At 36.2% G+C, this 27,585-nt stretch overlaps 1 long non-coding RNA gene across 2 annotated transcripts in view; it reads right to left on the bottom strand.

Annotated features, from left to right (window-relative positions):
* The window catches only part of LOC108304699, a 72,121-nt gene that overhangs the window by 17,500 nt on the left and 27,036 nt on the right, over positions 1-27,585 (bottom strand). Inside the window, exons 2-6 of one of the 2 annotated variants that reach the window (XR_001825370.2) lie at positions 11,874-11,950; positions 8,415-8,456; positions 3,974-4,053; positions 3,324-3,417; positions 3,088-3,224 (exon numbers count right to left, since the gene is read on the bottom strand). This is a non-coding gene — a long non-coding RNA (uncharacterized LOC108304699). The remainder of the gene's footprint in view (positions 1-3,087; positions 3,225-3,323; positions 3,418-3,973; positions 4,054-8,414; positions 8,457-11,873; positions 11,951-27,585) is intronic. The other variant, XR_005200349.1, reaches the window with a different exon arrangement.

Genomic DNA, 27,585 nt, shown 5'->3' with positions numbered 1-27,585 from the left:
GACTAAGGAGTAAGATACACTTACCTTAAGGAACTTACAGTCGCGGTGGAGAGACAAGTAAAGAAACTCTATAATATCAATGCAGTATAAAAGGAATTATAATATGAACAAATTAGGCTATTTGATTTGTAGAGCAGTTTTTAGCATCTCTCACCTTTTCATAAAGACTGGAAATCTTAATGCATAAATATCTTGAAATTCTTAATTTTAAGTTACGTTTTTACTTTTGCTTAAGATATATTCTCTCTGTTGAGACTGTCCAATGTGGAACATTTTAAAAATTATATTGGTTATATTAACTTTGCATATTTTTTCTTTTAGAAGTTTGTCATTTAGTTTATAAAATATCATCACACACATAGAACAGGATACATAAAATTTAAAAGTAGAAGAATCACAACCCATTTAAAAGTAGTTATCAAATGTTCATTTTCTGCATGGTATTAGGTAAAAGGAAATTTAATATTTTAATTATCTAAGATAAAAATAGATTTGGAGCTATCAGCCTCAAATGTAGCTATATTGCAAAAAAAAAAAGTTATCTTTTAAAAATCTTTTCCTTCTTAATTTCTCTCTCTCTTGATTGCTTCCTTCCTTTATTTTTTCTTCCTTCCTCTCTCCCTGTTCCTTTTTTCCTTTTATTCCTCATTCATTTTTTTTTTTCAAACTTGCTGGTCTAATCAGATTGATCAAAATAGCCCAGTATTGGAAGAAGGCGGCAAATCACACTGCCATGGGTGTACCTATGCAACAATCTTGCATGTTCTTCACATGTACCCCAAAACCTAAAATGCACTAAAAAAAAATAGCCCAGTATTTCTGACTTCTGAAACAACTAATATTCATACATAAAAACTTGACATAAACTTTGAATTTTCACCCATTTCTTTTTCTTTAATGGAGCTTTAAAACTTAAAAACCTATAAACACACTTGAACAGATGCTGTTTTCTTAAATCATGTGCAGATAAAAATGTCACACTTCATTAGCACCTGACTCTACTACCAAAACAGCGTCTTCATGGTGAAATCTTTTTATTTCTTAGGAATCCTATAATTATTATAGGTAAAATGGGGGATAAAGGGACTATTTGCCTATTTTTTAGTAGCAGAATTGTTTTTTTTTTCAAATTACCTTATAAGTCATACCATTACATAAAGCAGTTAAAAATATAACTGGTTTAGCATGTTCTCACTCATAAGTGGGAGTTGAACGATGAGAACACATGGACACAAGTAGGGGCACAACACACACTAGGGCCTGTCGGGGTGGGAGGCAAGGGGAGGAAGAGCATTAGGACAAATACCTAACGCATGTATGGCTTCAAACCCAGATGATGGGTTGATAGGTGCAGCAAATCACCATGGCACATGGATAACTATGTAAGAAACCTGTACATTCTGCACATATATCCCAGAACTTATATATATATACACATATATATATATGTATATATATAATATATGATATAATATATATATTTTATATATTTTATATATATGATATATAATATATATATTTTATATATATATTTTATATATATATTATATATTAGCTATATATATATATATTTTAAATTTTATGTATCCTGTTCTGTGTGATGATATTTTATAAACTAAATGACAAACTTCTAAAAGAAAAAATATGCAAAGTTAATATAACCAATATTATATATATAATATATATATATTTATATATATATTATATATATATTATATAGCTATATATATGTATATATAGCTGGTCTAACCAAGTAACGAGGTGAGTGGGCAAGACCCTGGCCCAACTGAGGAGCTCCAGGAATCCAAAGATTGCCCTTTGAAAACCTTTGAACTAGGAAATCCCTGAGGTTCCTTCTACTGCTAACAGCTTATGACTATAAGTGCTAAATAATTCACACTGAATTACACTTCTCTAAATAATGTCTTTCATTGTCACGCATGAAGTAACTGAGATTCTCTTTATGCTTGTGACATTTACTTCCTTTTTTAAAGAAATCAACACAACAGTAACCTGGAATTAATCTCCCTGAAAATTATCCATGACCAGAAAGAAATTTAGGCATTAAATATAGTATTACTAGACTAACAGATGAGGGCTATTGAAACAATAATACTTTCATATGCTATTCATGACAAAAGACCTCTGTATATAGTGATCTAAGTTAGTAATTCTTTAACTACACGATTATGTTATTAGGTTGGTGCAAAAGCAACTGAGGCTTTTGCCACTGAAAGTAATGGCAAAAACCGCAATTACTTTTACACCAACCTAATATTTCTCTTTATTTCACCTCTATTGACCTAAAATGCAGTTGAGTTTACTTTTGTTATATTTTTCTAGCTATGTATGATTATGTAACAGCTATAAAACATAAAGGATAGGTAGCACTAGACATTTAATAAATCAATATTTGGTTTTAGCATTACTTATTCCAAAGAAGTTTCATACATTATTTTAAACTAATGTTCTCTGCTATTACTATTAGTCACTTTCTAAACATTTTCTTAATCTACTCATATTAAAGATGGAGAGGATTCCATTTAAAATCTATAATAGAATATATATTTTCCTTTGTACATCTCACCCATGACAACAATCAGAGCTGCTTCTTCAAGCAGTAGCAGCTCATGACATTTCAGGAATTAAGATGGGAAATGAATAACATATGAGATTTGTGTTTCATGGAGAAGGTCCTGGCCAATATTATCGGATGAAAAATGTGAGATGATCTAGGAAGAGTTTCATCTTCTGGTTATTTTTGTTACAATTGAAGATGTGGTTTTCCCTTTGCCAATCATATTTGCAGTAATTCTAAGTACCTGTTCCACACTGACCTGTAGCTGAGATGGTGGAGAGAGTTGTGAGCCAGTGGCGTGGGGGATCTTTGGAAATGTTCTTCCAAGTGGAAGGTATGTTTTATCATGCTGCTGCCTTCTTTTTATTAAAGAAATAATAGCTATTATAATACCTAATGGACATTTATATCTATTGCAGGCCTTATCTTTCCTGGAAAGTTATTCATTTAGGTAAAGAAATTTATCCACCTCAGATCAGCACTTTTTTAAGTCAGATGAAAAAACTTACCGCATTGTGATTGTTAGATATCTTAGGTTGTAAATCTCATTCCATTTTCACACTTATTTGTTCTCTGTATTGAAGACAGTGAACAAATTTTATCCTGTATCCCAGGAGCACCCTGAAGACACTGTGAGATCTGTGGTCTGTTTCATATGAATGAGAAGAAATTATTTTTTGCCTGCCACATTTTCTCATCTAGAGGGTTAAAACATACAAATAATAACCAATAATATTCAACTCACCTGCAGTATCTTATTCTTTTCAATATCTGGAGCACTATGTTTAGAAGTTCAGAGGCTGCTTTCAAATAACAGGGAAAAATGCCAATAGGAACATCTGTCATAAGTACAGAAGGGAGTGTGGACATTTGCAATAAAGTTGTCATACTTGCATAATGAAGAAATGTTGTTTAACATGTTAATTTATTTTATTATCTGGGATTGCAATATGGAACTATCTTATTTTACTCAATGTTCATCAGGATTGCAGTTTTGCTCAAAATTTACCATTATTAGGATTACATTCTAATTCTACTATAGTTTGGTTAAGTGTTGATCTCTGACTTGTTTTTCAAATAATGAATTTTGGTGGTTCAATCATTTGGCATTTGAGCACATTTTTATACATTTTAAGCAGCCCAGAGCCATCTTTTTTACAAAAGTTCTAGCATTTTAGATGTTATACCTCTGGCACTGATGAAGAGCTAACAGATGAAGCAGCCCCCAGAGAATGCCCCTGTAATTTGTATAGCTCTGCTATTAAATATGTTGTTCATTACATTATCCCATGTGCCAACTATAAAAAAAAAACCATGGTGATACAATTTCCAATTTTTGACACAAAACTCCATCTACAATTATAACAAAAAGAACCAGAAGATGAAACTTCTTACCATTTTTCATCTGGTAATATTGGCGCAGGACCTCCTTCATGAAATGGAAATCTCCCATTATTTATTCCATCCTTAATAACCTGAAATGTAATAAACTCCCACTGCTTAAAAATCCAGAAAGTGTTTACTTCTGATTAGTCGGTTTGCTCTTAACAACTGAATACTGAAATGTGTGTGTTTTCACTGTTGCTCCAACTACTAAGGAACTCAGATGTAAAGGTTTCATTCAGTTGCTGTACTAAGGCAGCAGGACATGGAGATTTGATGTAAATGTCTTTTCATTTACAAAGCAGTTTTGCCTTTTTTATTGTGTTTAATGCTTTGTGGTTTACTACATCAATCCCATTATCATTAACTGTCTGCAATCCTTTTTTGAATGTATTTTAAGATAAGATAAATATATATATATATATATATATATATATATATATGTATACACAAACAAAATTTGTGGAAAGGCATTATTTTAGACCAGTCTCTTGTCCTAGGCCCTGGCAGACCAGACCAAACCAAAATGGAGCCCCTCATGATAAATGTCACATAATCGAACTGAAACTTTAAGGAAGCAGGGAAATCCCCAAACTAACCAGTTTTTCCTTAAAACGGATTTCACCAATCAGTAAGAACCCAGTCTACCTGAGATAATGAGGAAGTCCCTTCTGCTCCAACCTTTACAACAAAAGAGCCGTGTAGTAACCTGATGTCGACCAATCCATTGTTTTCACTGTTCTTTCTTCTTGTTTCTACCTTACCAAAACCAGTTGTTTTGTCAGACCTAGTGGAACACTCATTCCATCTTACAGAATGAGATACTGCATAATTCTAGAATCTCACACAAAAGGCAATTAGATGTTTAAACTAAAGTTATTGTAATCTGGCCTGTTGACAACCTTTTTTGTCTTATTCACACTTCCTTCTTTCCAATTTTCCATTCTACTTATGTTCTGTGTTTGCCTGAAACTCACTACAACCTCCCTACCTTCGTCATCCACCCCCTCCCAGAAAGCAGAATCTGAGACAAGTGCTTTTGTGCAGATAGTCTCTAGAGCAAGCAAGACAAGAGAACAGGATGGAAGGACTAGAGAGAGTGAAACAGAGAAGGAAAGCCAATTCACTGTTAATATGCTATGCTGATCTCTGTAGTGGACAACTGGAACTCAATACAGCCAAGGCCTTCTGAGGAGTCTTAGAGAATGTGCCTCAAAACCTCTACTTCAGGGAGAGAAGGGACCAGATTTTTTCCACCATTAGTCAAAATGGGCCACATGCAGTGTTAATAAGTACTCAAATCCACCCCACACTACTGCATCCAAGAATCCCCAGGCCGAAAATGAGAGATATATAGTGCTATCGGGTTACATCTGTGAAAATTCACTGCTGCAGCAATGCCCAGAAATAAAGATTGAGCCAAGAGGATTAGAGTCAAGGTACAAGAGATATCCTATACAAGTTTGAACGCCATAGGAAACCCCAGCAGCATTGCCTGGTTTTTCCTTTTCACCAAGATCTGACCCCACTATATGTTACAGATTTGCCATATCCTTCCCTCAGTGGAAAGAGACCAGTGCCAAACTCTTTCATTTACTCAGCAGGTCTCCCTTTCTTGGAGGAATTTATTTAATGGAAGGTAGTAGCAATATAATCAAGGAGTCCAGAAGGATGTCTCAGAGGCAGAGATTTAGAATTGTCCCGGTGGTTTTACTGAGACTTCCTGAGTAGTGAAATGAGCCTTTTCTGACCTCACATCTGTCAGACACACATTGTATCTGTGTGATGGAAATTACAGCTTATAATAGACCTTGAAATCATAGGAGCTACCAATTAAGTAGGAAGGAGAATACAAAATCCAGGTTTCTTCTGCTTGTCCTCAACTCCTTCCTAACTCAATTTCCAATAACTGCTTCCTTCCTCCGTCCAGTCTAGAATGTTCCTACCAGATATTAGGAAACAACAGGAGGGCATCCTTTACTCTCTTTCTCACAGTTCCCAAAGAAGGACCTGATATCCCCATCAGTAAATAGATTTTAGATCTATTGCCACTCATGGGATTATTTTACTGTCTCCTTCATAGAATATGGAATCATATATAACAGCTGTTTCTTTTCCTGGTGAGGAAAACTGACAGGGGCTACAAGATGGAAGGGTGAAGGTCATGCCCTAGACAGTAGAGTTCAGTGTCAGAGGCAGAGTCCCCATGTTGCTGATCTGGCAACAACAGACTGGCTGACTTCTAGAAAATTTACTTAACCTCTCTAGGCCTCAGTTCCCCTGATTAGTGAAATGTAGACAGTGATGTAAGTCATATAGGGATGTTGTGAGTATTAAATGAGGCAGTGCATAAAAATTGCTTAATACAGTCCCTGGTATAGAGAAAGTGAATAGTAGTGCTGGCCAGCAGTATACTACTATAATGGGAGAATGAAGAAGATGGAGCCAGGATCAGGGAATGGTAGAAATTAAAATGTAAGAAATGCTGTGACTGAGAGGCAAATAAAGAACTAAGGGAAATCACAGAATCTTATACAACTAACTTTTATCCACAGTCGTGCCCATTCACAAGCCCTACTTCTCCCTTGTAATAGTAACACCAACTCTCTAACTTGGTGCCAGTAACTAAAGCATCTCCACAAGTTTAAATCTTTCTCATGAATTTGGTCCTTTTTCTGACCTGCTTTAGTTCTTCCACCTGCCATTTTAACACAGATGAACCAACTGGTGGTGTTCTAGCAAGGGCAGTGCCAAACAGGTATTGCCATACACACTTGTCAAAGCAAATCAAAGTTCTGATCTCTCCAAGAGCCCAGGAGAAATGGCTTACCAAACAGGATTGAGAAATCAATCTTTGTTCTTGAGCATTTGAATTCAGATCTAGACTTACACCATTGGACCTAGTTCTCAGGCCTTCAAACTCAGACTGGGACCTACACCATCAGTTCCCCTGGATCAGGCCTTTGGATTTGAACTGGAACAATCCAATTGGCTTTCCTGGGCCTTCGGCTTGCAGATGGCAGACTGTGAGACTTCTCAGCCTCCATAATCACATGAGCCAATCCTTCAAAATAAATATATTTCAATATATCCATCAATATCTATACCTACACTTATCCACTGGATCTGTTTCTCTGGAGAACCTTGACTAATATATTGGGTCATAGGTATATATATGATCAACTTTAGGAGAAGAGTTTTCTAAAGCGGTTACACCAATTTACATTTCTGCTTATAGTTTATGAGCATTCCAGTTGCTCCATATCCTCCTTATACTTGGTATTTTCCAGGTTTTTTTCTTTTAGTAATTCCTGAAGAGCTGAAGAAACATGCAACATACTCTAGGCTGAGATTCCAAGAATGACTTCTGTAGCCACACTGGAAAACTAGATTGCCTAGGGAACCATGTCTTCCTTGTGATACATGTCAGCAAAATGAATTCTCTTTTCCTATTTCTTTTTTCAGCTTTTAAAAAATTGTAAACAATAACATAGCATCATTTTAGTTCTATTAAGCTATATACCATATAACTGGTCCATAAACTGGATTGCCTAGGGAACTGTGTCTTTCTTGTGATCCATGTCAGCAAAATGGATTCCCTTTTCCTATTTCTTTTTTCAGTCTTCCAAAAATTGTGAACTATAACATAGTATAGTTTTAGTTCTATTAAACTATATACCATATAACTATATACCACACACGTGTGGTATATTAATTCTTTGTAATGCATTCCTATTACAAACACATCATCTTCCATGATATGTGTTTTAATTTTCTTTTCCCTGATAACTCATGAAGTTAAACACCTCTTCATAAGTTTACTGGCCTTTTGAACATTCTCTTTTGAGAAGGGCTCAAGTCTTTTTGGCCAGTTTTCCATTAGGTTGTCAAACTTGCAAGTGATTATTTGTTTGAGAGAGTTTTAAAAAATGTCAAAGACCTAGAAATAGAAATTCCATTTGACCCAGCAATCCTATTACTGGGTACATACCCAAAGGATTATAAATTGTTCTATTATAAAGACACATGCACATGTATGTTCATTGTGGCAATGTTTACAATAGCAAAGACCTGGAACCAACCCAAATGCCCATCAATGATAGACTGGTCAAAGAAAACATGGCACAATACACCATGGAATAGTATGCAGTCATAAAAAAGGATGAGTTTGTGTCCTTTGTAGGGACATGGATGAATCTGGAAACCATCATTCTCAGCAAACTGACACAAGAACAGAAAATCAAACACCACATGTTCTCATTCATAGGTGGGTGTTGAACAATGAGAACACATGGACACAGGGAAACGAGCATCACACACTGGGGTCTTTTGTGAGGGGCAGGGGAGTCACAGCGGGGGGGATGGGGAAGTTGGGGAGGGATAACATGGGGAGAAATGCCAGATATAGGTGACGGAGGGATGGAGGCAACAAACCATATTGCCATGTACGTACCTATGCAACAATTCTGCATGATCTGCACATGTACCCCAGAACCTAAAGTACAATTTAAAAGAAAAGTCATGAATACTATTCCTTTGTCAGATAAATATATCATGAATATTTTTCTCTGTGTGTGGCCTTTAGACTTTATGAGTAGTGTCTTTTAGTAACCAGAAATTCTTAATTTCAATATAATTACATTTAAATATTTAAAAATATCTAGTTAATACTTTTTGTTTTCTGACTAAGAAACCTTTTCCTTTGACAAGGTCATGAAGATAGATGGTCTTCTGTAAGCTTTGTTTCCCTTTCACATTTATATCATTAATTCACCTGGAATTGAATTTTTATGTAAAATGTACAGTAGGGGTCAAGATACATGTTATTTCCCAAATAGATATTCAGTTTAGGAAGTACTACTGAATGAGATCATTTCTTTATCACTATACTGTACTGCCATTTTTTCATTATATTTCAGGTAACTGAATATATGTGAGTTTGTTTCTGGAACAGCATTTTGTTGCATTGATCAGTTTGTCTACTATTGCTCCAATATACCAATGTCTTATGGATATATAACTTTATATTATTCAGTGAAAACCTCCCAAATCTGTTCAGCTTCTTCAAAACTGCCTTGCATTCTCATATAAACTTTAAAATTCGATTGTCAGCTTTATCAAAAGAAAAAACCTGTGGGGATTTTGGCTAAAAAAAAAAAAAATAGAATCTGTAGATCAATTTGAGAAAAATTGACATCTTGAGCTCATTTAATTTTTACTAAAATTATCTGAATTATAAATTTGTTTTCTACAGTTTATTGCTGGGATAACTGAAGAAAAGAACAGTAAAGGAAATATCTTACATCATCTCAATAATTAGTACTCACTTCTGGATCCTTATCCAGAATATACAGGGCAGAATGTAGCTAAAGTACAACTGACAGTGTTTTGCTTTCATATTTAATATTATGATTATTTCTATTTATAGCCTATTTGTTCCAAATATATTGTTATGGTAACTTTATATTTGAAATTTAAAATGAGACTATCTAATGAACATTGTAACAAATATTTTAGATGCTAGGCAGATTGTAGAAATAGTGTGTATGAAGGGTTGACCGTGTTTGAGGAAATACTAACCAATTAAAAGCACATGCTTGGTAATCACTAAATTAATATTAATATTGTTTGGAACAATAACTAGTTAAAAGTGTCTAGTTCGTGTTATTGACATTCATATGGCAATTTCCTGGATTTTACACCTCCGAACTGGATGACATGTAACTTTAAAACCTATATTCCAAAATATGTAGGAAATAAAAAGTGAAACTAGGACACAGCTCCTTTCCAAACTGTTTAGAATTGATATGACATCAATCAAAAACTTATTTTCAATTACTCTCACTCTGGTAATAATACAAACTTTTGAAAAGTAAGAATAACCTGGGATCCACAATAAAATTATTTTGCCTGGGAACGAGACATTTAGTTACACGGGAACTGAGCATATAATCCTAAAGTTTTCTCCAAGTCATAAAATTCTATTATTCTGTGAAATCAAAGAGCTATAAAAGGTTATTGAACACTGCAGGAAAAAAAAAAAAAACAGTTATCCTATACTGGTTAATTGGCAAGAATGAAACAGAGGTCATTCCATGGTAGCTGTGAGTTTCACATGAATAGTCTACAAATAGCTACTGAGCTGCTTCGTATTGTATATATACCATTGAGCCAAACACACACAGCTTCTGTCTATACAAGCTTCCAGTCTAAGGAACTAGTCTCCATGGAATATTACAATGAGAAGCAAGTCCTAAAATAAGTTAAAACTCTTAGAAATTGATTTAACCCTCTCATGCCTCTTGTTCTAGTTTTTAAAAATGGGCAACATATGAAACTATTTTTTCCCTAGAATCAAACATAGCTTGAATTGAAACTTGGTATAAAATTTTACAGATTATTAGGTTTATAATTAGATTATATAAAAAAGTTTCTTTTTCTTTTTTTTTTTGAAGGAGAGTTCAGACCTGTATGGATAGAACTATGCTCAATGTATTAAGACATATAGTAAGAATTTGAGCGTACCGTTATTGATAAATTTCAAAGTACTCCTAATGCAGTAACTGTACTTGTGGATCTCTTTTAAAAAAATAATTCTTCGATATAAAATAAAACAAAGATATAACCATTAAAAAAAAACTTGTATGTTACTGGTATTATCTTGGAAATAAATATAGTTACTTGATGCCTATTATATGCAATGTTATCGTTTATAAAATGAAGAAATTGTGGTATATGTCCTGTGTGGTCATCAAAAGAGATTTGTGCTTTTACAATTTTTTTTCACAGAAGTCATACATAAGCAACAATTTTATTTTGTCTAATCTTCATTTTATATTGATCTTTATATCAGAGTGAAAGTTTCCTTTGGTTTCTAATAAAGTCATTTATTAAATAATAATATATTGATTCTAATTTTATCTGAAATTGTTTCTTATGTCTAGTTTCAAAATTTTACTTCTGTTTTATTTTCTTTCTGGTATTTATTTGAGCCTTTTGTTGTCTACCTATTGTGCTATCCTGTTGTTGTATATATCAATACGTATTTAAAGAGGAAAAAGCTCTCTTTAAAGAGTTCCCAGCAGAATGTTAGGCATGTGTTTTAACTTCCTGAGGGAACTCATACAATTGTAAAGAGCCTCATTTTACTTTCACTGTCCCAGTTATGTGTATTATCAGATCAGGGAAAATATTGAAGTCAGAGTAAATTTAAGGTAGAAATGATGACTCTTACCTGAATCCAAAATACCTTCTTTAAGAAAGGAAAAAAGAAGCGTTGACAATTAAATAATCAAGTGTACTTTTCCCTTGATGCGAAATGTAAGTAAAACATCCCCCTGGGCTTTACCAGAAGCCTAGTTAGCACTTGAAGATTATAATTATACATAAGTGGAACCAAGAAGTTCCAAGAATTTATTAATGTATTTATAGTACTCCTATTACTGTAACCAGTAGGAGGCAATTTTTCCAAATGAGATTTTCAATGTAAAAATCCCTTTCAGAATCACTGCCAGTTCTATCATATTGATCTCCTAATACCATGATGTCAACTAAGACTATGTTTGGTTCAGAAAATCTGTGCACATATTAGCATCAGGGCTTCTATGTATTAAAATATCCCAGGCCAGCCTTGTCAGAAAGCTTTCTATCAAGGTAGAACACATTTTTGTTATAAGAATTAACTGCCTCAAAAGGTGATACTTAGAAGCTTTCAACACAAATGCCCCAAAATTATACAGACAATCTTGTCTCTATCCAAATTACTTTGTAGGAAGGCAGATTAAGAAAAGAAGCTAAAATCTTATTTCTAAAAGTTAGGTCTTTTGTATTCATAAGAGGTAATTGAACACCAAGGAACTAGTCATAAAGAAAAAAAAAATCAACAGGAAAAAAGGAACGTTCAACTAATCACCTTTTTTTTTTTTTGTCTTGTTTATGCTTCAATGCCCAGAAGAAAGGGGCTCAGATCACAAAAAGCTGGATGCCATGCTGGTGGAAAGAGAACTGAATCTCAAGATAAGTGAGTTGCTTAGAATAGCATATAATGTTGAAATGTTTGTCTCCTGACATAGTCAAATTATAACCCAGGTTACCAAGAAACACTATATCATTTATACTCTGTTAGTTTTTTAATGACACCAAGTAATGAATGTGAAATCAGAAGACTGGAGGTAAAGTTAATATTCCTGATTTTCTTTTAAGAAAAAATGTATGGGAACCAAGTGTAGGTTTTATATGTCAGATTCCAGAAAAGAAATGGACTACACATTATTAGATTAGCAAATCATGATTGTCTTCTTTATTTAGACTGCCATAATGAAAATACCATAGATTAGGTAGCTTATAAGCAACCACAATTTATTTCTCAGTTCTGGAGGCTGAGAAGTCCAAGAGGAAGGTACCAACAGATTCCTTGGCTGGTAAGGGTCACTTCTTGGTTCACAGAAGGCAATGTCAAGGGAGCCCTCTGAGAGTCTCTTTTACAAATGCAGAGCCCTCTTTTACAAAGGCAGAGCCCTCATGACTAATCAACTCCTAAAGGCTCCACTTCCAAATGCCCTAACATTAGGGATTAGGTTTCAACATATGAATTTTGGGAAGACAAAAACATTCAGTCTTTAGCCACGATCCTAAAAGCAAACATAGTCATTTTTCTTTTATATGTGTTTACTAATCTAGCAGAATAGGAAAATACTGTGATACTCTTCATCTTACTTTCAATACAGCCATTTATTTCTTATCCAGGCAGAAATAAATTATTCCACTCTTCAACCCATAGCAATATAGATGTATAGTAGATTCTATAGAGGTTATGTGTTATTTAACAAATCTAAATCTAACATATACTTCTATAACTTGCTCTTAATATAATCAAAGAATATTTCAGAACAATATTTTTACTTTGGTTTTCACAGCAAGATATGTATGAAACCATCAAATTACTTAATTCTCAGTTCGTATTTTTCTTAGCATTCCCTCTAAATAATTTCGTTGATGTTCCCTCTGGGACATATGAGGGTTTTATTGGTCAGATTTCGCAGGTAAGGCATTCTGAGTATCTCTCTGTTTCTACCTCTATAGGATTGGGAAAGCATCTCAGTTTGCCCTAAAATTAAACTCCTCAACAATCACAGCTTGAGCTTCTCATTTAGCTAATTAGTACTTATTCTTCAATTGTATTGTCACCCATATGGGAAAAGGACAGCAGATTGCCTGTCTCCTGTCTCTTCCTTTTGATTTTCCCATTAAACTACTGATAAAAGAAAAAACTTTAGCTGTATTAAATTTAAAGGAATTTCACTGAGCAATGAACAGTTCACAAATTGGGCGGCCCCCAGAATCACAGCAGATTCACAGCGACTCCAGGGATTCCTCATGGGTCAGAAGAAATTTATAGACAGAAAAAGGTAAAGTGACATAGGAATCGGAAGTGAAATACAGAAACAATAAGATTGGTTACAACTTGGCATTTGCCTTATTTGAAGGCAGTTTGAACATTCAGCAGTCTATGAGTGGCTGAAGAATGGCAGCTGGGATTGGCCAACACTCAGCTATTGTTACAGCTGCATACCACTAGGTTAGGTTTTCAGTTTTGCCATTAAGCTAGGTTACAGTTCATCCACAAAGACTCAACTATAGAAGTAGGCAGTCCTTCACAGACCATATTTAGTTTTCTTTAACACTGTAAAACATAATGGTTGTTTTTTTTTTTTTTTTCTGGTTTCTTGTCACTATTCTGTATAATCAAGAGAAATCATGAGGCAAGGGGTAGGAGGAGTAAAGCAATCTCTTATGGAAAAAGCCTCACTGTTCCTTCCCAGATATATCTGGGCATGTGGGGCTCACATACACAAAACAACATGCAAGCTTAAAAAATCTCAAGGCAATAAAAGCTAGCAAGCAAATTCACTGCCTAAGTCACTGATGATCAATGCCTTATCTATACATCCCTAGAAATGTGTATATTAATATGAATTAGAACAATAGTTAAGTAGTTTCACCTCAAGATTCTCAGTAGTAAAAGTATCTCTTTTGAAATATTAAAACTGTTTTAGGTAGTTTTTAATTGTCATTTTTGTTACATTGCTAACAAATTCTTGACTCTACAGGTGGGGTTATTTGACTACATAGCTACATGTATCTATCAGTTGATGTCCTGACAGGAGAAAGAAGGCTCAAAACCATAGGATTTTGAAGAGAATGTAATAAAGAACTCTCTACAAAGGAGTGGGGAGAAGTAAGGAAACCAGCGAAGGCTGTAGAGAGGCACTCATGGACTACCAACAGGGGAAAGGGATGACCACCTCTAAGCCTAAAGCAGGAAGGAGAGAAAGTGCACCTGAGCTAGGTGAGTGTAAGAAGGGGCATGAACGTCTTTCATGTAGGATGGGAACAGAAATACCCTGGCTTCTATTCCTGCCCTACAATTTCCTACCATCACCTGGGACAGAGAAAAGCAAAGGTTGAATGGGGCTGGAAGGTGGGATTGGAACACAAAACAAGAAGAAATGAACTTGCTAAATTACAAAAAAAAAATCATAAATAGAGTATTATTCCACACTATAAAATTCCATCTTATTTCATTAGCGTTTTTTTTTTTTCAGTCCAATTCTAAGACCCAATGTTGGAGATTAAAATGATGTAAATTTTAAGCACTTAGAAGAAAGCACTAAATAAATGTCTGTTGAATGAATATATAAACTAGTGAATGAGAAATTTGGTTGAATTATCTCTATGGAATATCTTAAGCTCAGATTAATAAATCTCTTAGTTTTATTTTTATGATGTAATAATTTTTATATTTCCAAAGGTATTCTTCATTTGCATTTTATTCCACTGACCCATTCTAATCCTAAAGCTAATCAGTCTATTTTTCTAAATTTACTGAGATACATGAGCTTTATATTTTCTGCTCTCAAACCACTCTAAAATTTACATCAGCCGGGTGTGCCTTAGGAGAGGCTAAAGGAATCCAGTCCCCAGTCCTTGAACCCCAAAATAGGAGGATAAAATGGTATTAATGGTTCTGACTGATTCCTAAATCAATCACTATACATTATGTCTTCTCTCTCTTTACTCCAACAAGGGGCCAAATACTTTAAGTTAGAAAACAACTTAATGCCAAGGTGAAGACAGTATTTTCTTTGCTTGAAATATAGTTAAACATAAGGGTGAGAGATAATTTTAATGCCGTGAGGATGAAAGCGGCCTTATTGAATAGATTCTAAGCTTCTTCTTAGGCTGTTCTGCAAAGAGAACATGATCATGCTAATAGTAATGCCCATTTAGTGAGTGGTCACTATGTCCCAGGGGACCTGAAGTGCTTTAAGTAAGTTCTTTCTGCCCTACTGTTTGAACCTTGCTGTTATTGACCATTTTAATGATAACAATATCAATAAAAACAATAGCCACCATTTATTAAGTGCCTATTATATACAATCCTCATTTATATTCTCCAATTCAATTCTGCAACCAATTTTACAAAGTTGAAATGAGCTGATCAGATAACCTTGCTCAAAGCCTCACAGAGAGGGCAGTAGACACATCATGAGTAAGTGGCAGAGGTAGCTGGAGCCCAGTTTTTCTGAGCAAAACCTTTGCTTTTAACTAATACAGAGGACAACCTTCTTTTGAATGCCATTTGAATTAATATATTTTTGGCTGACATTGGAAAAGCCCGTGTCTCCTGCTTGGATCTGCAGGGTGCTATTAAACTGCCTCTGAGAAAAAGCCAGAAATTTTATTTCTACCATGTGAGGTATAGGGAAGGAAAGTTTAGTTGACTTTAATGAGAGTGACTATGATGAGAGAAGAAAAATCAAAGACAAGTACAGTGAAAAGAGTGAGTTTTTGAAGGAAAAATGGCGACAGCTGACTAAAGGAGAGGGCATTGCCATTCTACTCCATGTTCTCTTTCCACTCATGTATTTTTCAAATGGAGCCAGAGACATTCAACGTGACCTACAGCTGCCCTTTAAATCGGCAGCTCTCCAAAACGACTCTCAGTGGCAGCCTTCACCAGAAAGCAGAGGCAGCAGCACTGACCGGTCCCGCTAATTCCTCCTAACCTTGGCTTCCACTTCCTGGTAACCACCATGACACTGGACCCTCACTTTCCATATTAGTTTCTGATCTCCAGTCTGGTGGTCTACTAGGCTTTCCTTCTCTGCCTTAGTAGAGTGAGCCTCTCTCTTAATCTTTGGCTCCTGACTCATCTTCAAATGCCATCATTGGCCACACCTTTGAGGGCAGAGACTCTCTTGATCAAGTCTTGATCCATTTACAACCCATCCCCCAGTATACCTCTAAGAGAAGTAGAGTTAAACCTAAATTTTTTAAAAGGAAAAAATAATCTTTATAGAATTAGACAATTAAGTATGGTAATTTCCACCCACTCTTATCAAGTAGTTTAGTATTTATTTTGTGCATTTAGTACTATAATAAGTACTTCATTCCCTAAGTTTCTACCTAGGGTTCCATCTTACATACATAAGATAGAAAGACATTTATAGAGGGCTCTGTGCTAAAAAAAGCTTTTTTGAAATCAATTTTCAATGCTGCATAATAATTGTTTTTTAATGTTTTTAATATAAGCAAAGTGAAGCGGGTCTTGAAAGAAAATCTAATCTGCATACTCATTATTCAGAAAATAAAAAAACAGATGTAGGACTTGCAATAGAGGTGGGATAGTACAATGGTTAAAACGTACAGGCTCTACAGTCAAATCTCTTATGCTCAAATCTCAATTAATACCTATTAGCAGTACAAACATAGACAAATTTCTTAACCTTCCTCTGCCTCGGTTTTCTTATCTGTAAAATTGGAATTATTATGATAGCAACTGATACTTAGGGTGTTATGAGAAGTGAACGATAAGGTAGTAAGGCATGAGAAGTACTTAGAATAGGGCCTGGCATAGAAAGTGCTCGGTGACAATTACTATAGATGGCAACAGCTCCATGATCAATTTTATCAGCAACTCACCATCTTCCTCCCTAAACAGCCTTGGCCTGGGATGTAGAAGTTCCTTCTGTCTCTGACAATATATTCTCTCCCTAGAAATAAACTTCCTTGACCAAATGGCAATCAGTCAAATTCTGACTGTTGGCATCTCACACATATTAATATTTCTAAGCTCTAGTATAAATCCCCTCCCACACAACTCCCCCACCTCCTGCACAATATGTCACACAAAAGAAGGGGACAGTAAGAACAGAAATCTCATAACTGTTATTATTCCCCGTGCGTGATTTAAGATATACTACCGTTTGGTATCTGCAATAATTCCCAAGAAACCTCATTCTGTCACCAGAGTTACAGCCTTTGAGGATTTGCCTGTGCCATTTGTCAAGCTTAGCAACCTTCACTTTATTCTTTTAGTGTTCTAAAGAAAGGTCATCCCAAAGACTATACTGGTAACTCCTTTTCCTCTCTTATGCACTCTTCATTATGGTTCTCTTTCTGTTTAGGATAAGTGGCAAGAATCAGAGACAGGATTCATTCAAAACTCATTTCATGCCCCTCTCCGCCACTCAGTATCAGAAGAATTTAGTATTTGCGTTTACCTTTGGGGACAGACTCAATATCCTGACTCCATCACTCATTAGTTGGGTGATACAAGGCAAATCCTTGGTATTTCTGATATCATGTAAATAAGTATTATTGAGAGATTAGGTTAAATGAGATGATGCATTTAATTGCATATAGTAACCTTTCAATAGTGGTATCGATTATTACTGTATTTCCCCAACTCTAATATCTGGTATATTTTTCCATGTTTCCTCTCTGAAACTATGTCAAGATCTTGATGCTTTATAATCAGTCTATCCTCTTTTCCCTCCCCTCCAAAAAAATCATATTATTTTAATTATCTCCTCTGAATCTTTATTTGTCACTTGATCAAAACACTTCTGGTTCAGTGATCTTCCATTTTCATTTCAAAACATTTACTTTCTTTTTTTTTCCCCATTTATTTATTTTATTGTATTTTAGGTTTTGGGGTACATGTGAAGAACATGCAAAATTGTTGCATAGGAACACCAAAACATTTACTTTCATTCCTCTGTTTAATTATCTGCAGCATCCCACAATACGAGCAATTACTATTCCACTTTTTCTAATGTATGAGGGTAAAGCTTAGATAATTCCTCTCACTTTCTATAAAGGCCATTTTTCTGAAACCCTAGAGCACTCTGGAGGGGAGTGCCTAGGGCCACTAGTGATACTGATACTGGGACCTATTGGAAACTGGCTGTGGTTACCTCAATGATGCACCTAGCACAGCTGCTGTCTCCTCAGTCACTGCAAGCCTGAGGGTTCAGAAGCTGAAAGGAATTACTGGTACCAGTGCAGGGGGGTAGAATCTAGACTCATCCTCTGGATTAGATGGCAAACACAGAATAGAATAATGCTCAAAGGTAAGGACTTTAGAATTAAGCCAAATATAAGGTCAGGTTCCAGTAACACTACTTTCTACCTATGTGACCATGAGCAAGTTATTTTAGCTTTTCTGACTTTTGTTTTACAGATTTAAAAACATAAGAGTAAATAAAGTTGTATCTGCCATATATATGTGTGTATGCATATAAAATATTCATTCATCTCCTTCTTTACTGCCATGAGGCTTCCTTAAGCTGCTATTATATCCTCCCTGGAATAATAAAATGCTTTTAACTGGTCATCCTATTCTGCTTTGCATCTTCCCTACTCCATCATCCACAAAGCTGTCAAAGTGTTCTTTAAATCATATAGATTCAATTCTGTCACTCCTGTATTCAGAATAACTTTTCATCGCCTTTAGAAAAAGAACTCCAACTTTTAACGAGTAGTTGGATCAGGCCCCTGTCTACTTCTCTCTCTTCATATCACATCACTCTTCCCCATTATGCATTTCAGCCACACTAGTCTTTTGGCAGTGCCTCACGTGCACATGCTTCTTCCCTACTCAAGGGCTTTTGCACATGCAAAGCCTGGAGGGTTTCTCATCTGTTTATTTGCCTATTATCTCATTCTATTTCTTCAGGTCTCAGCAGTAGATCCTCAGAGAGACCATTCTGCACATTTCAGCTAAATTTCATTTCCTTTTTATATTCTCCCATAGCACTGTGAATTTTCCATTAGAGAGCTTATCCCTATTTGCATTTCTATATTTATGTTTATGATCTCAATGCAATATTCACCTTATAACTACTCCTTAAGCACAATAAACACAAGGAAGCAGGCCTGTTTTATTTATTCCTTTACACCAGATGCCTAACTCTGTTGGACACATGGTAGACACTTCATGAATATTGGTGGAATCATTGTTGAGAGGATATGACAAATATAGGTAGGAGGCTCTTTCTACTCTTGCCTTAGCATACTTTGCACTGTCAGCAGCATCAGCAAGAATCTTCACAACAGCAGTAGTTATGGTTTATCAAATGGGCTGCTGTGTGCTGGGTCCTGGGCTAAACTTTTTCTCTTCTCTTCTCATTTAATTCTGTCATGCTAACATACTTAGCAGATAAGGGGAAAAGAAGCATACCCAAGGTCATGCAGCTGTGGTTGAGCTCAAAATTTAATCCAGATCTATCTGATTTAAAAATCTATGACCATGACTTGGAACAGTGGCTCATGCCTATGATCCCAGCACTTTGGGAAAGCAAGGCGGGGGGATTGCCTGAGCCCAGGAGTTCCAGACCAGCTGAGGCAACATGGCAAAACCCCATTTCTACAAAAGTACAAAATTAGCCAGGTGTGGTGGTGCATGCCTGAAGTCCTAGTTAGGAGGCTGAGCTGGGAGGATCATTTAAGCCCAGTAGACCAAGGCTGCAGTGAGCTGTGATTGTGCCACTCCACTTCATCCAGCCTGTGCAACAGAACAAGACCCTGTCAAAGAAAAAACCCTATGACTTTGCCTTATGAAGAGAGAATTGAGAAGATTGCAATTTATCAAGAGGAATGGATTGGTGCTTTTCTCAAAAAGAAAAAAAACACCTAAAAATTAATTTTCAAAATCTCCTTCAAAAGGTACATTCCAGTACCTTAAACTTTTCAAGTGACCAGGAAATCAGGCTTGAATGTAAACTGCCTTCTCCCAGTGTTAACTGAAAATGAGTAATACATTGTCTGTGTCATAACAGAAGCATGTCTCTATTCTTAAGTCTGTTTCAAAGATAAGAGGTAGAGAACTAGAAAGTAACATTCCTTAGACATCTGTGAACTTCTACAATGATTCTGGAAAGGTCATTTTCCCTGTCACTCCAAGTGGCTACCTCATCATCAAGTACCCTTTAAAACTAGTAAATAAAGACAATGAGTCTATATTAATTTATATATAAAAAAGAAACACTGAAATATAATAGGATTTTGTGTATGACTTCCCACAGTAGAAGTATTATATCACCTTAAATGATCATAGGTAATATTTAACCTTCCTAGAATTGAATTAGAGACCACCGATTTCAATAGACTTGATTAAAACAACTACAGCAACAAGAAAAGATGTTGACAAAACTTGTCATACATGAATGTCATCACAGGGAGATATGGATTCTTAAAAGTAATTCCAGGAGTTTGTATGGGTAATATATCTAGATCACATAAAGGAAAATCTACCTTTTTCTGGCCTTTTATATGTCATCTTAGTCACCCCAGGGTAATAGCCAACTGTATCAGTATTACACTGACTTTGAATAACAAGGTCCTTGGTATCTAGAAATTTTCTTTACAACTCTTATTTAGCTTCCATGTGATTGTCTGCAAACACTATGAATAAATTCTACTTTTATGCTTATGATATTGTATACCTCTGCTTCTATTCAATCTTATACCTATACGTCTAACAAGAAATAATTCATTATTCTGATGTGACTATTATGACCTATTTCCCTAGCTTGGAGTACAGATATGATCACTACATTAGTCTGCTTAGGCTGCCATAACAAAATATCATAGATTGGATGGCTTAAATAACATAAATGTATTTGTTCACAATTCTCCAGGCTAGAAGTCCAACATCAAGGTTCCGGCCAATTCAGTTTCTGGTAAGGGACCTTTTTCTGGCTTGCAGATGGCCACTTTTTTGTTGTATCCTCACTTGGTAGAGGAAGGGAGAGAGAGATTAAGAAAAAGAGAGAGAGAAAAAAAGAGAAGACTCTGGTGTCTAGTCTCTTCTTTCAAGGACACTAATCCTATCAGATCAGGGTCCCACCCTTATGATCTCATTTAACCTTAATTACTTCCTTAGAGTGCCCATCTTTAAATACAGTGACACAGGAGGTTAAGGTTTCAACCATGAAGTCGGGGGAGATACAAACTTTCATTCCATAACAGTCACATGTATTTTATTTTTAAATTAATTAATCTAGTATTCCTATAATCAAATAGGGCTTGTTGCAAAAAGGTCAGTTTTGCTTTACAACACTAGCATAGAAAAATAAAAAATCAGATGGTTTGTTAGTAGAGCCTAGCTTTCTGCCTAACTTGCTTCCATCTCTACCACAATGATGGAGTTGAAAATTGATTCTGCAGAGTCCTGTGCTTTAGTGACTATCTAATTGGTCTCAGATCTTCATAGATAGCGGTGACCTCCATGTTCTGGATCACAAGATGACAGTTCAACCAGTGGAACATTGAACTGAAAGCAGCTTTTGCCGTCAACACTTGAGTCCAGGCATTAAGCCTAGGTTACTAGCTTAAATTTTCCACTCTTGAGTGTTGACTTTCCTTTCAGGATCTTGATTTCCTTTCCTACTATTAAGGTAAGTGAGATTATCTCCATTTATCAGAGCTGTGCTTAAACTTTGAAGGAAAAGAGTCCTTGGCCCTTATGCACATTTGTTTATTTCTGTCCTAGCAATCAGAGCCACATCTCCAGAGCTATTATTCTCAAGCACATACTTTCCCAAGCCCATTATTATTATACCATTTCCATGGGACAATGGGTGCCTAGTAACTTTACACTTGCAAAACTGGAAAGGGTCATTAGAATAATTCTTCTGAGGAAGGAATTAGACAGACAAAGAAATAACCAGAAAATGCACCTTCATTCTTTACTCACCATCTTTATTTATATTTTCATCTATCAATCCTCAGAACAACCAAAAGAATCTTACTTAGAACCCAAAAAACTGAGAAAGTTAGGGATTTAGGAATTATAAATATTCATAATTTATTTTCTTCAGCCAATTAATGTTTCCTCTAATTTGTAAAGAAATGGAAATCATAGCAGAATGTAGGCAATGATACATTAAGAAGTGTGGCAAATAGAAGCAATAGACAGATTGAGTATAACCGAGTTGGACAAGAGGATGAGGACATCAGGATAATTCCCCCTAGAAATGTCCTCAGATGACTGTGACACAGAAGGATTTGTGTGCATAGTCAGACTCCCTAGGAGCACAGGCAAATATGCTACACATAAACTATTATGCATGGCTGTGTATATTCAGGAATATGGATGAGTTGAAGGCACTCTGAATAGCCAGCATATCAAGAAGAAATTTGCCAAGGGTAGGAACATGGGCCTTTTATTTTGAATACACTAAAATTAGAATTACACTTATCTCCTGGCTCCCAAAGAGGATGCTCTTGTTTTCAGAGCAGGAAGTAAAGTAGTAGTATTGTAAGTATACTTACAAAATAGAGATTAAGATCCTGTCTTATATTTTCTACAATCAACAAAGACCTTAGAGATACTCTGTGATGGGCCTCAGTAGTATTACTTTGTATTAACACAATGGCCTTGTTTTAAATTTGCACCCAAGCACTCTTGTCCATGTTTCTTTAGCTAAGGAGACTGGTTAGATAAAATATTATGAAGAAACTAGCCTCATGTGGTTAATAATAAGAATGCAGTTAAGCCCTCCAGATTCCCCCATTGTATTAGTCCATTCTTGTACAACTATAAAAAAAAAAAAAAACCTGAGACTAGGTAATTTATAAAGAAAAGAGGTCCAATTGGCTCACAGTGCCACAGACTGTACAGAAAGAATGGGAGCATTTCCTCGGTTTCTAAGGAAACCTCAGGAAACTTACAATTGTGGTGAAAGGCAAAAGGAGATCTGACACCTCACATGGCCAAAAGTAGGAAGAAAAGGGAGAGAGGAGAGGTGCTACACACCTGAAAAAAACAAACAAACAAACCAAAAAAAATGATCTCATGAGAACTCACTGTTACCATAACAGCACCAAAGAGGATGGTGTTAAACCATGAGAAACCACCCCCATTATCCAATCACCTTCTACCAGGTTCCACCTACAGCATTGGGGATTACATTTCAACATGAGATTTGGGTCAAGACACAGATCCAAACCATATCATTCTGCACCTAGCCCCTCCCAAATCTCATGCCCTTATTACATTTGAAGATACAATCATGCCTTTCCAAAAATCTCCCAAATACGTAACTCATTCCAGCATTAAAAGTCCACAGTCCAAATTCTCATCTGAGACAAAGCAAGTCTGTTCCACCTACGAACCTATAAAATCAAAAACAGATAATCCCAAAATGCAATGGGGGTACAGGCATTGGGTAAATACTCTCATTCCAAAGGGGAGAAATCAGCCAAACTAAAGGGGCTGTAGGCACCATACAAGTCTGAAACCCAGTAAGGAGGTTATTAAACCTTAAAGCTCCAAATTAATCTCTGTTGACACTATGTCCCACATCTATGGCATGCTGGTACAAGGGGTGGGTTCTCAAAGCTTGGGCAGCTCTGCCCCTGTGACTTTGCAGGGTTCAGCCTCCACAACTGCTCTCATGGGCTGGTGTTGAGGGCCTAAAGCTCTTCTGGGTTCAGGGTGCAAGCTACCAGTGGATCTACTATTCTGGGGTCTGGAGGATGGTGACCCACTTCTCTCAGCTCCACTAGGCAATGCTCCAGTGGGGACTTCATATAGTGGCTTCAACCCTACATTTTCCCTCTGCACTGCCCTAGTAGAGGTCTTCAACCCTGCAGCAGACTTCTGCCTGGACATCCAGGCATTTCCATACATCCTCAGAAATCTAGGCAGAGGCTTCCAAGCCTCAGCTCTTGCCCTCTGTACACCCACAGTCTTAACACTATGTGGAAGCCACCACGGTTTATGGCTTGCCCCCTCTGAAGAAGTGTCCTGAGCTGTACATGGGTCTGTTTGAGCTATAGCTGGAGCTGGAGCAGTTGGGATGCAGGAAGCAGTGTCCCAAAACTGTGCAGGGCAGTAGGGCCCTGGGCCTGGCCCACAAAACTATTCCTCCTTCCAAGGCCTCTGGGCCTGTGATGGGAGGGGCTGCCACAAACATCTCTGAAATACTTTGGAGGCCTTTTCCCTGTTGTCTTGGCTATCAGCATTTGCCCTACTTTTAGTTGTATGGATTTTTGCAGCTGGCTAGAAGTGCTCCCCTGAAAATGGGGCTTTCATTTCTACCACGTGGCCAGGCTGCAAATCTTCCAAACTTTTACACTCTACTTTCCTTTTAAATATAAGTTCCAGGTTTAGGTCATTTATTTGCTCATGCATATGAGTATAGGTTGTTAGAAGCAGGCAGCCTGCATCTTGGACACTTTGCCACTTAGAAATGTCTTCTGCCAGATACCCTAAATCACCACCTTCAAGTTCAGAGATCCATAGATCCCTAGAACAGGGCACAATACAGCCATTCTCTTTGCTTTTGCATAACAAAAGTAACCTTTGCTCCAGTTCCCAATAAGTTCCTCATCTCTATCTGAGACCTCCTCATCCTGGACTTCATTGACCTTATCACTATCAACATTTTTGTCACAACAATTTAACAAGTCTCTAGGAAGTTCCAAACTTATCCTCATTTTCCTGTCTTCTTCTGAGCCCTCCATACTCTTCTAACCTCTGCCCATTGCCGAGTTTCAAAGTTGCTTCCATGTTTTCAGGTATCTTTGTAGCAATGCCCCACTCCTCAGTACCAATTTTCTAAATTAATTCATTCTCGCAGTATTATAAAGAAATACCTGAGCTGGGTAATTTATTTAGAAAAGAAGTTTAACTTGCTCACAGTTCTGCAGGCTGTTCAAAGCATGGCTTCAAGGGAAGCCTCGGGAAACTTAAAATCATGGCAGAAGTGCAAAAGGTTGCTGGAACTTCACATGGCCAAGAGCAGGAGGAAGAGAGAGAGGAGGAGATGCTACACACTTTAAAAAAAAAAACAGATCTTGTGAGAACTCACTGTTGCCATGACAGCACCAAAGGGGATGGTGTTAAGCCATGAGAAACTGCTCCCATGATCCAGTCAGTTCCCACCAATCCTCACTAGCATTGAGGATGACATTTCAGCATGAGATCTGGATGGGATTTGGACACAGATCCAAAATATATTTGGACACAGATCCCTTCATTTTGGCTGCCCTTTACAAAGGGCTGTCAAAGACTACTGTCAGCCTTTTCCAAGATTGCCTTAGCTGAAAAGAATTGCTTCACCCAAGATGATGTGTTTCCTAAAAGGATCCACACTTAATGATTGATAGACACAGGGATATAAAGGCCCATCTACTTAGGCCCCAAATGGAACGTCCCTATTGAGCTATTTTAGATCCAATCTTCCCATGGAACTGGTTTAGGCTGTCATCCAGCCTATATCACAGTGTGACCTCTCCCTTTGCCCATTCTTGATACCTCCCTATGTCTCCCAATGAAGCTGATTATGGCAGATGTGGTAGCTGACTCTCAATATCCATTATAGGCATTGTACTTAGCAATATAATTTCTAATTTATTTGGGAATATTTCAGTTCAGCTAAAATAACTTATTTATCAAACTTCCTCACAAGTTGATACAGCCAAAGAAATATTTTGGTTAAAGAAATGTAAGAAAAGTGTTTTAAAAGATGAGATTTACCTTTTTTCACACTTTCCTCTCAATATTGTTAGGAATGAAGACATGATGGATGGAGATTAAGTAACTCTCTTGGTCCATGAAGCAACATGATAGGTATGACAGAGAAGGAAAATAAGAGCCTAGGGGCCTGATACTTGTGAAACCACAGTACTAGCCCAACCTATCTATGTTTTATATGATTATTTTTATATAAAAAGAAGTAAGTGTTCATTATATAGTATTTTTGGGGGAGTTTTGTTTTTATTTATAGTTAAATTGTAATTAAAATAATATGCAAGAGGTTCAGAGAAAAATAAACAGAGGATATAAGTAAAGATAATTCTCAAAATAAAACTAAACAACAATTCCCAGAATAAACAAATTCTGTTTATCTAACATAGAGAGCAACCTGTTCAGATCAGAGTATGAAAGCTGTTTCCAGGAAAAACACTTGGAATTAATAACTCATCTGTTATGTTTGACTGTCAAGAAAATTATACTGAGAGGCATTTAAAGAACGATTAGAAAACATTAAAAATAGTTAGATTTTCAAAGAAAACTAAATGAATAGCAAACAAACAATGTGAAGGCTTCTGTAAGTACAGAGGAAATAAACAACAATTTTTTTAAATCATAGTGTTTTTCCTGGTTCAGTATGAATAATATTTATGTAGCCAAAACAGTAAAAATACTGAGTAATCTTTTAACTAAAATTGATATATACTGAGAGGATGTGAGGGATCAGAAAGGAGAAGAGAAATTGTGAGTTAAATCCTTACATGCCATGTGAAAAGAAAGAATAGTTGACAAATTAAATTTGGCTGACTTTATTTGAGTCAAGAACAATTCATAGATTCATCAGCACTCAAGGACCTGAAGAGGTTCAGAGAGCACTACTTAGCAGCCTGAGCAGGAAAACATGAAACAAAGTAGAGGAATCACTTGATTGGCTACAGCTAGGTGTCTGCATGTATTTGGGCATGCTGTGGTGAGGCATTTGTCTTACATAGTATGGTCTGCTGGGAGGTTCCTAGTTGTACAACCAGTTGACCTATTGTATGTGATTTGCTGAATCTCATTTTTTTTTTTTTGAAACAGAGTTTTGCTCTTATTGCCCAGGTTGGAGTGCAATGGTGTGATCTCAGCTCACTGCAACCTCCACCTCCCAGGTTCAAGTGATTCTCCTGCCTCAGCCTCCCAAGTAGCTGGGATTACAGGCATGCACCACCACTCCTGACTAATTTTGTATTTTTAGTAGAGATGAGATTTCTCCATGTTGGTCAGGCTGGTCTCGAACTCCCAACCTCAGGTGATCCACCCACACTGGCCTCCCAAAGTTCTGGGATTAGAGGTGTGGGCCACTGTGCAAGGCCATTGTTTTATTTTTTAAGTCAGTTACAAGAAATATTTCCAAGTTAATTTCTGGTGTGCTTACATACAAATTCTGGGTACAGAAACTCCAGGTTAATGGCCACCACCACCTGCTTATTTTGCCTTGACAACCATAATAGAAAATATTTATTAATGAGGAAAGAAAATACAATATATGCATACTGTTTAAAATCATGGAGAAAAATACCTAGAAAACAAGCTGAATGGGTTAAAAACACTTGTCTCTAAGGATCAGGACAAAAGGATCAAGTAAATATAATTTTTTATGTGATTTTAATACTATTTACATTTAATTTCTTTCAAGTTTTTTTTGTTTGCAATGCTTTTGAATAAAACAATATTTTATTAAAAAATCAGGGAACAAAATTCAAAAGCCTTCATAGAGAAGGCCCAAAGAGAAATGTAAAAAATGGATAGCAAA

This window comes from Cebus imitator, unplaced genomic scaffold, assembly GCF_001604975.1.
Source record: "Cebus imitator isolate Cc_AM_T3 unplaced genomic scaffold, Cebus_imitator-1.0 Scaffold56, whole genome shotgun sequence".
Taxonomy (NCBI): domain Eukaryota; kingdom Metazoa; phylum Chordata; class Mammalia; order Primates; family Cebidae; genus Cebus; species Cebus imitator.
This window is presented reverse-complemented; position numbering and strand designations above follow the sequence as displayed.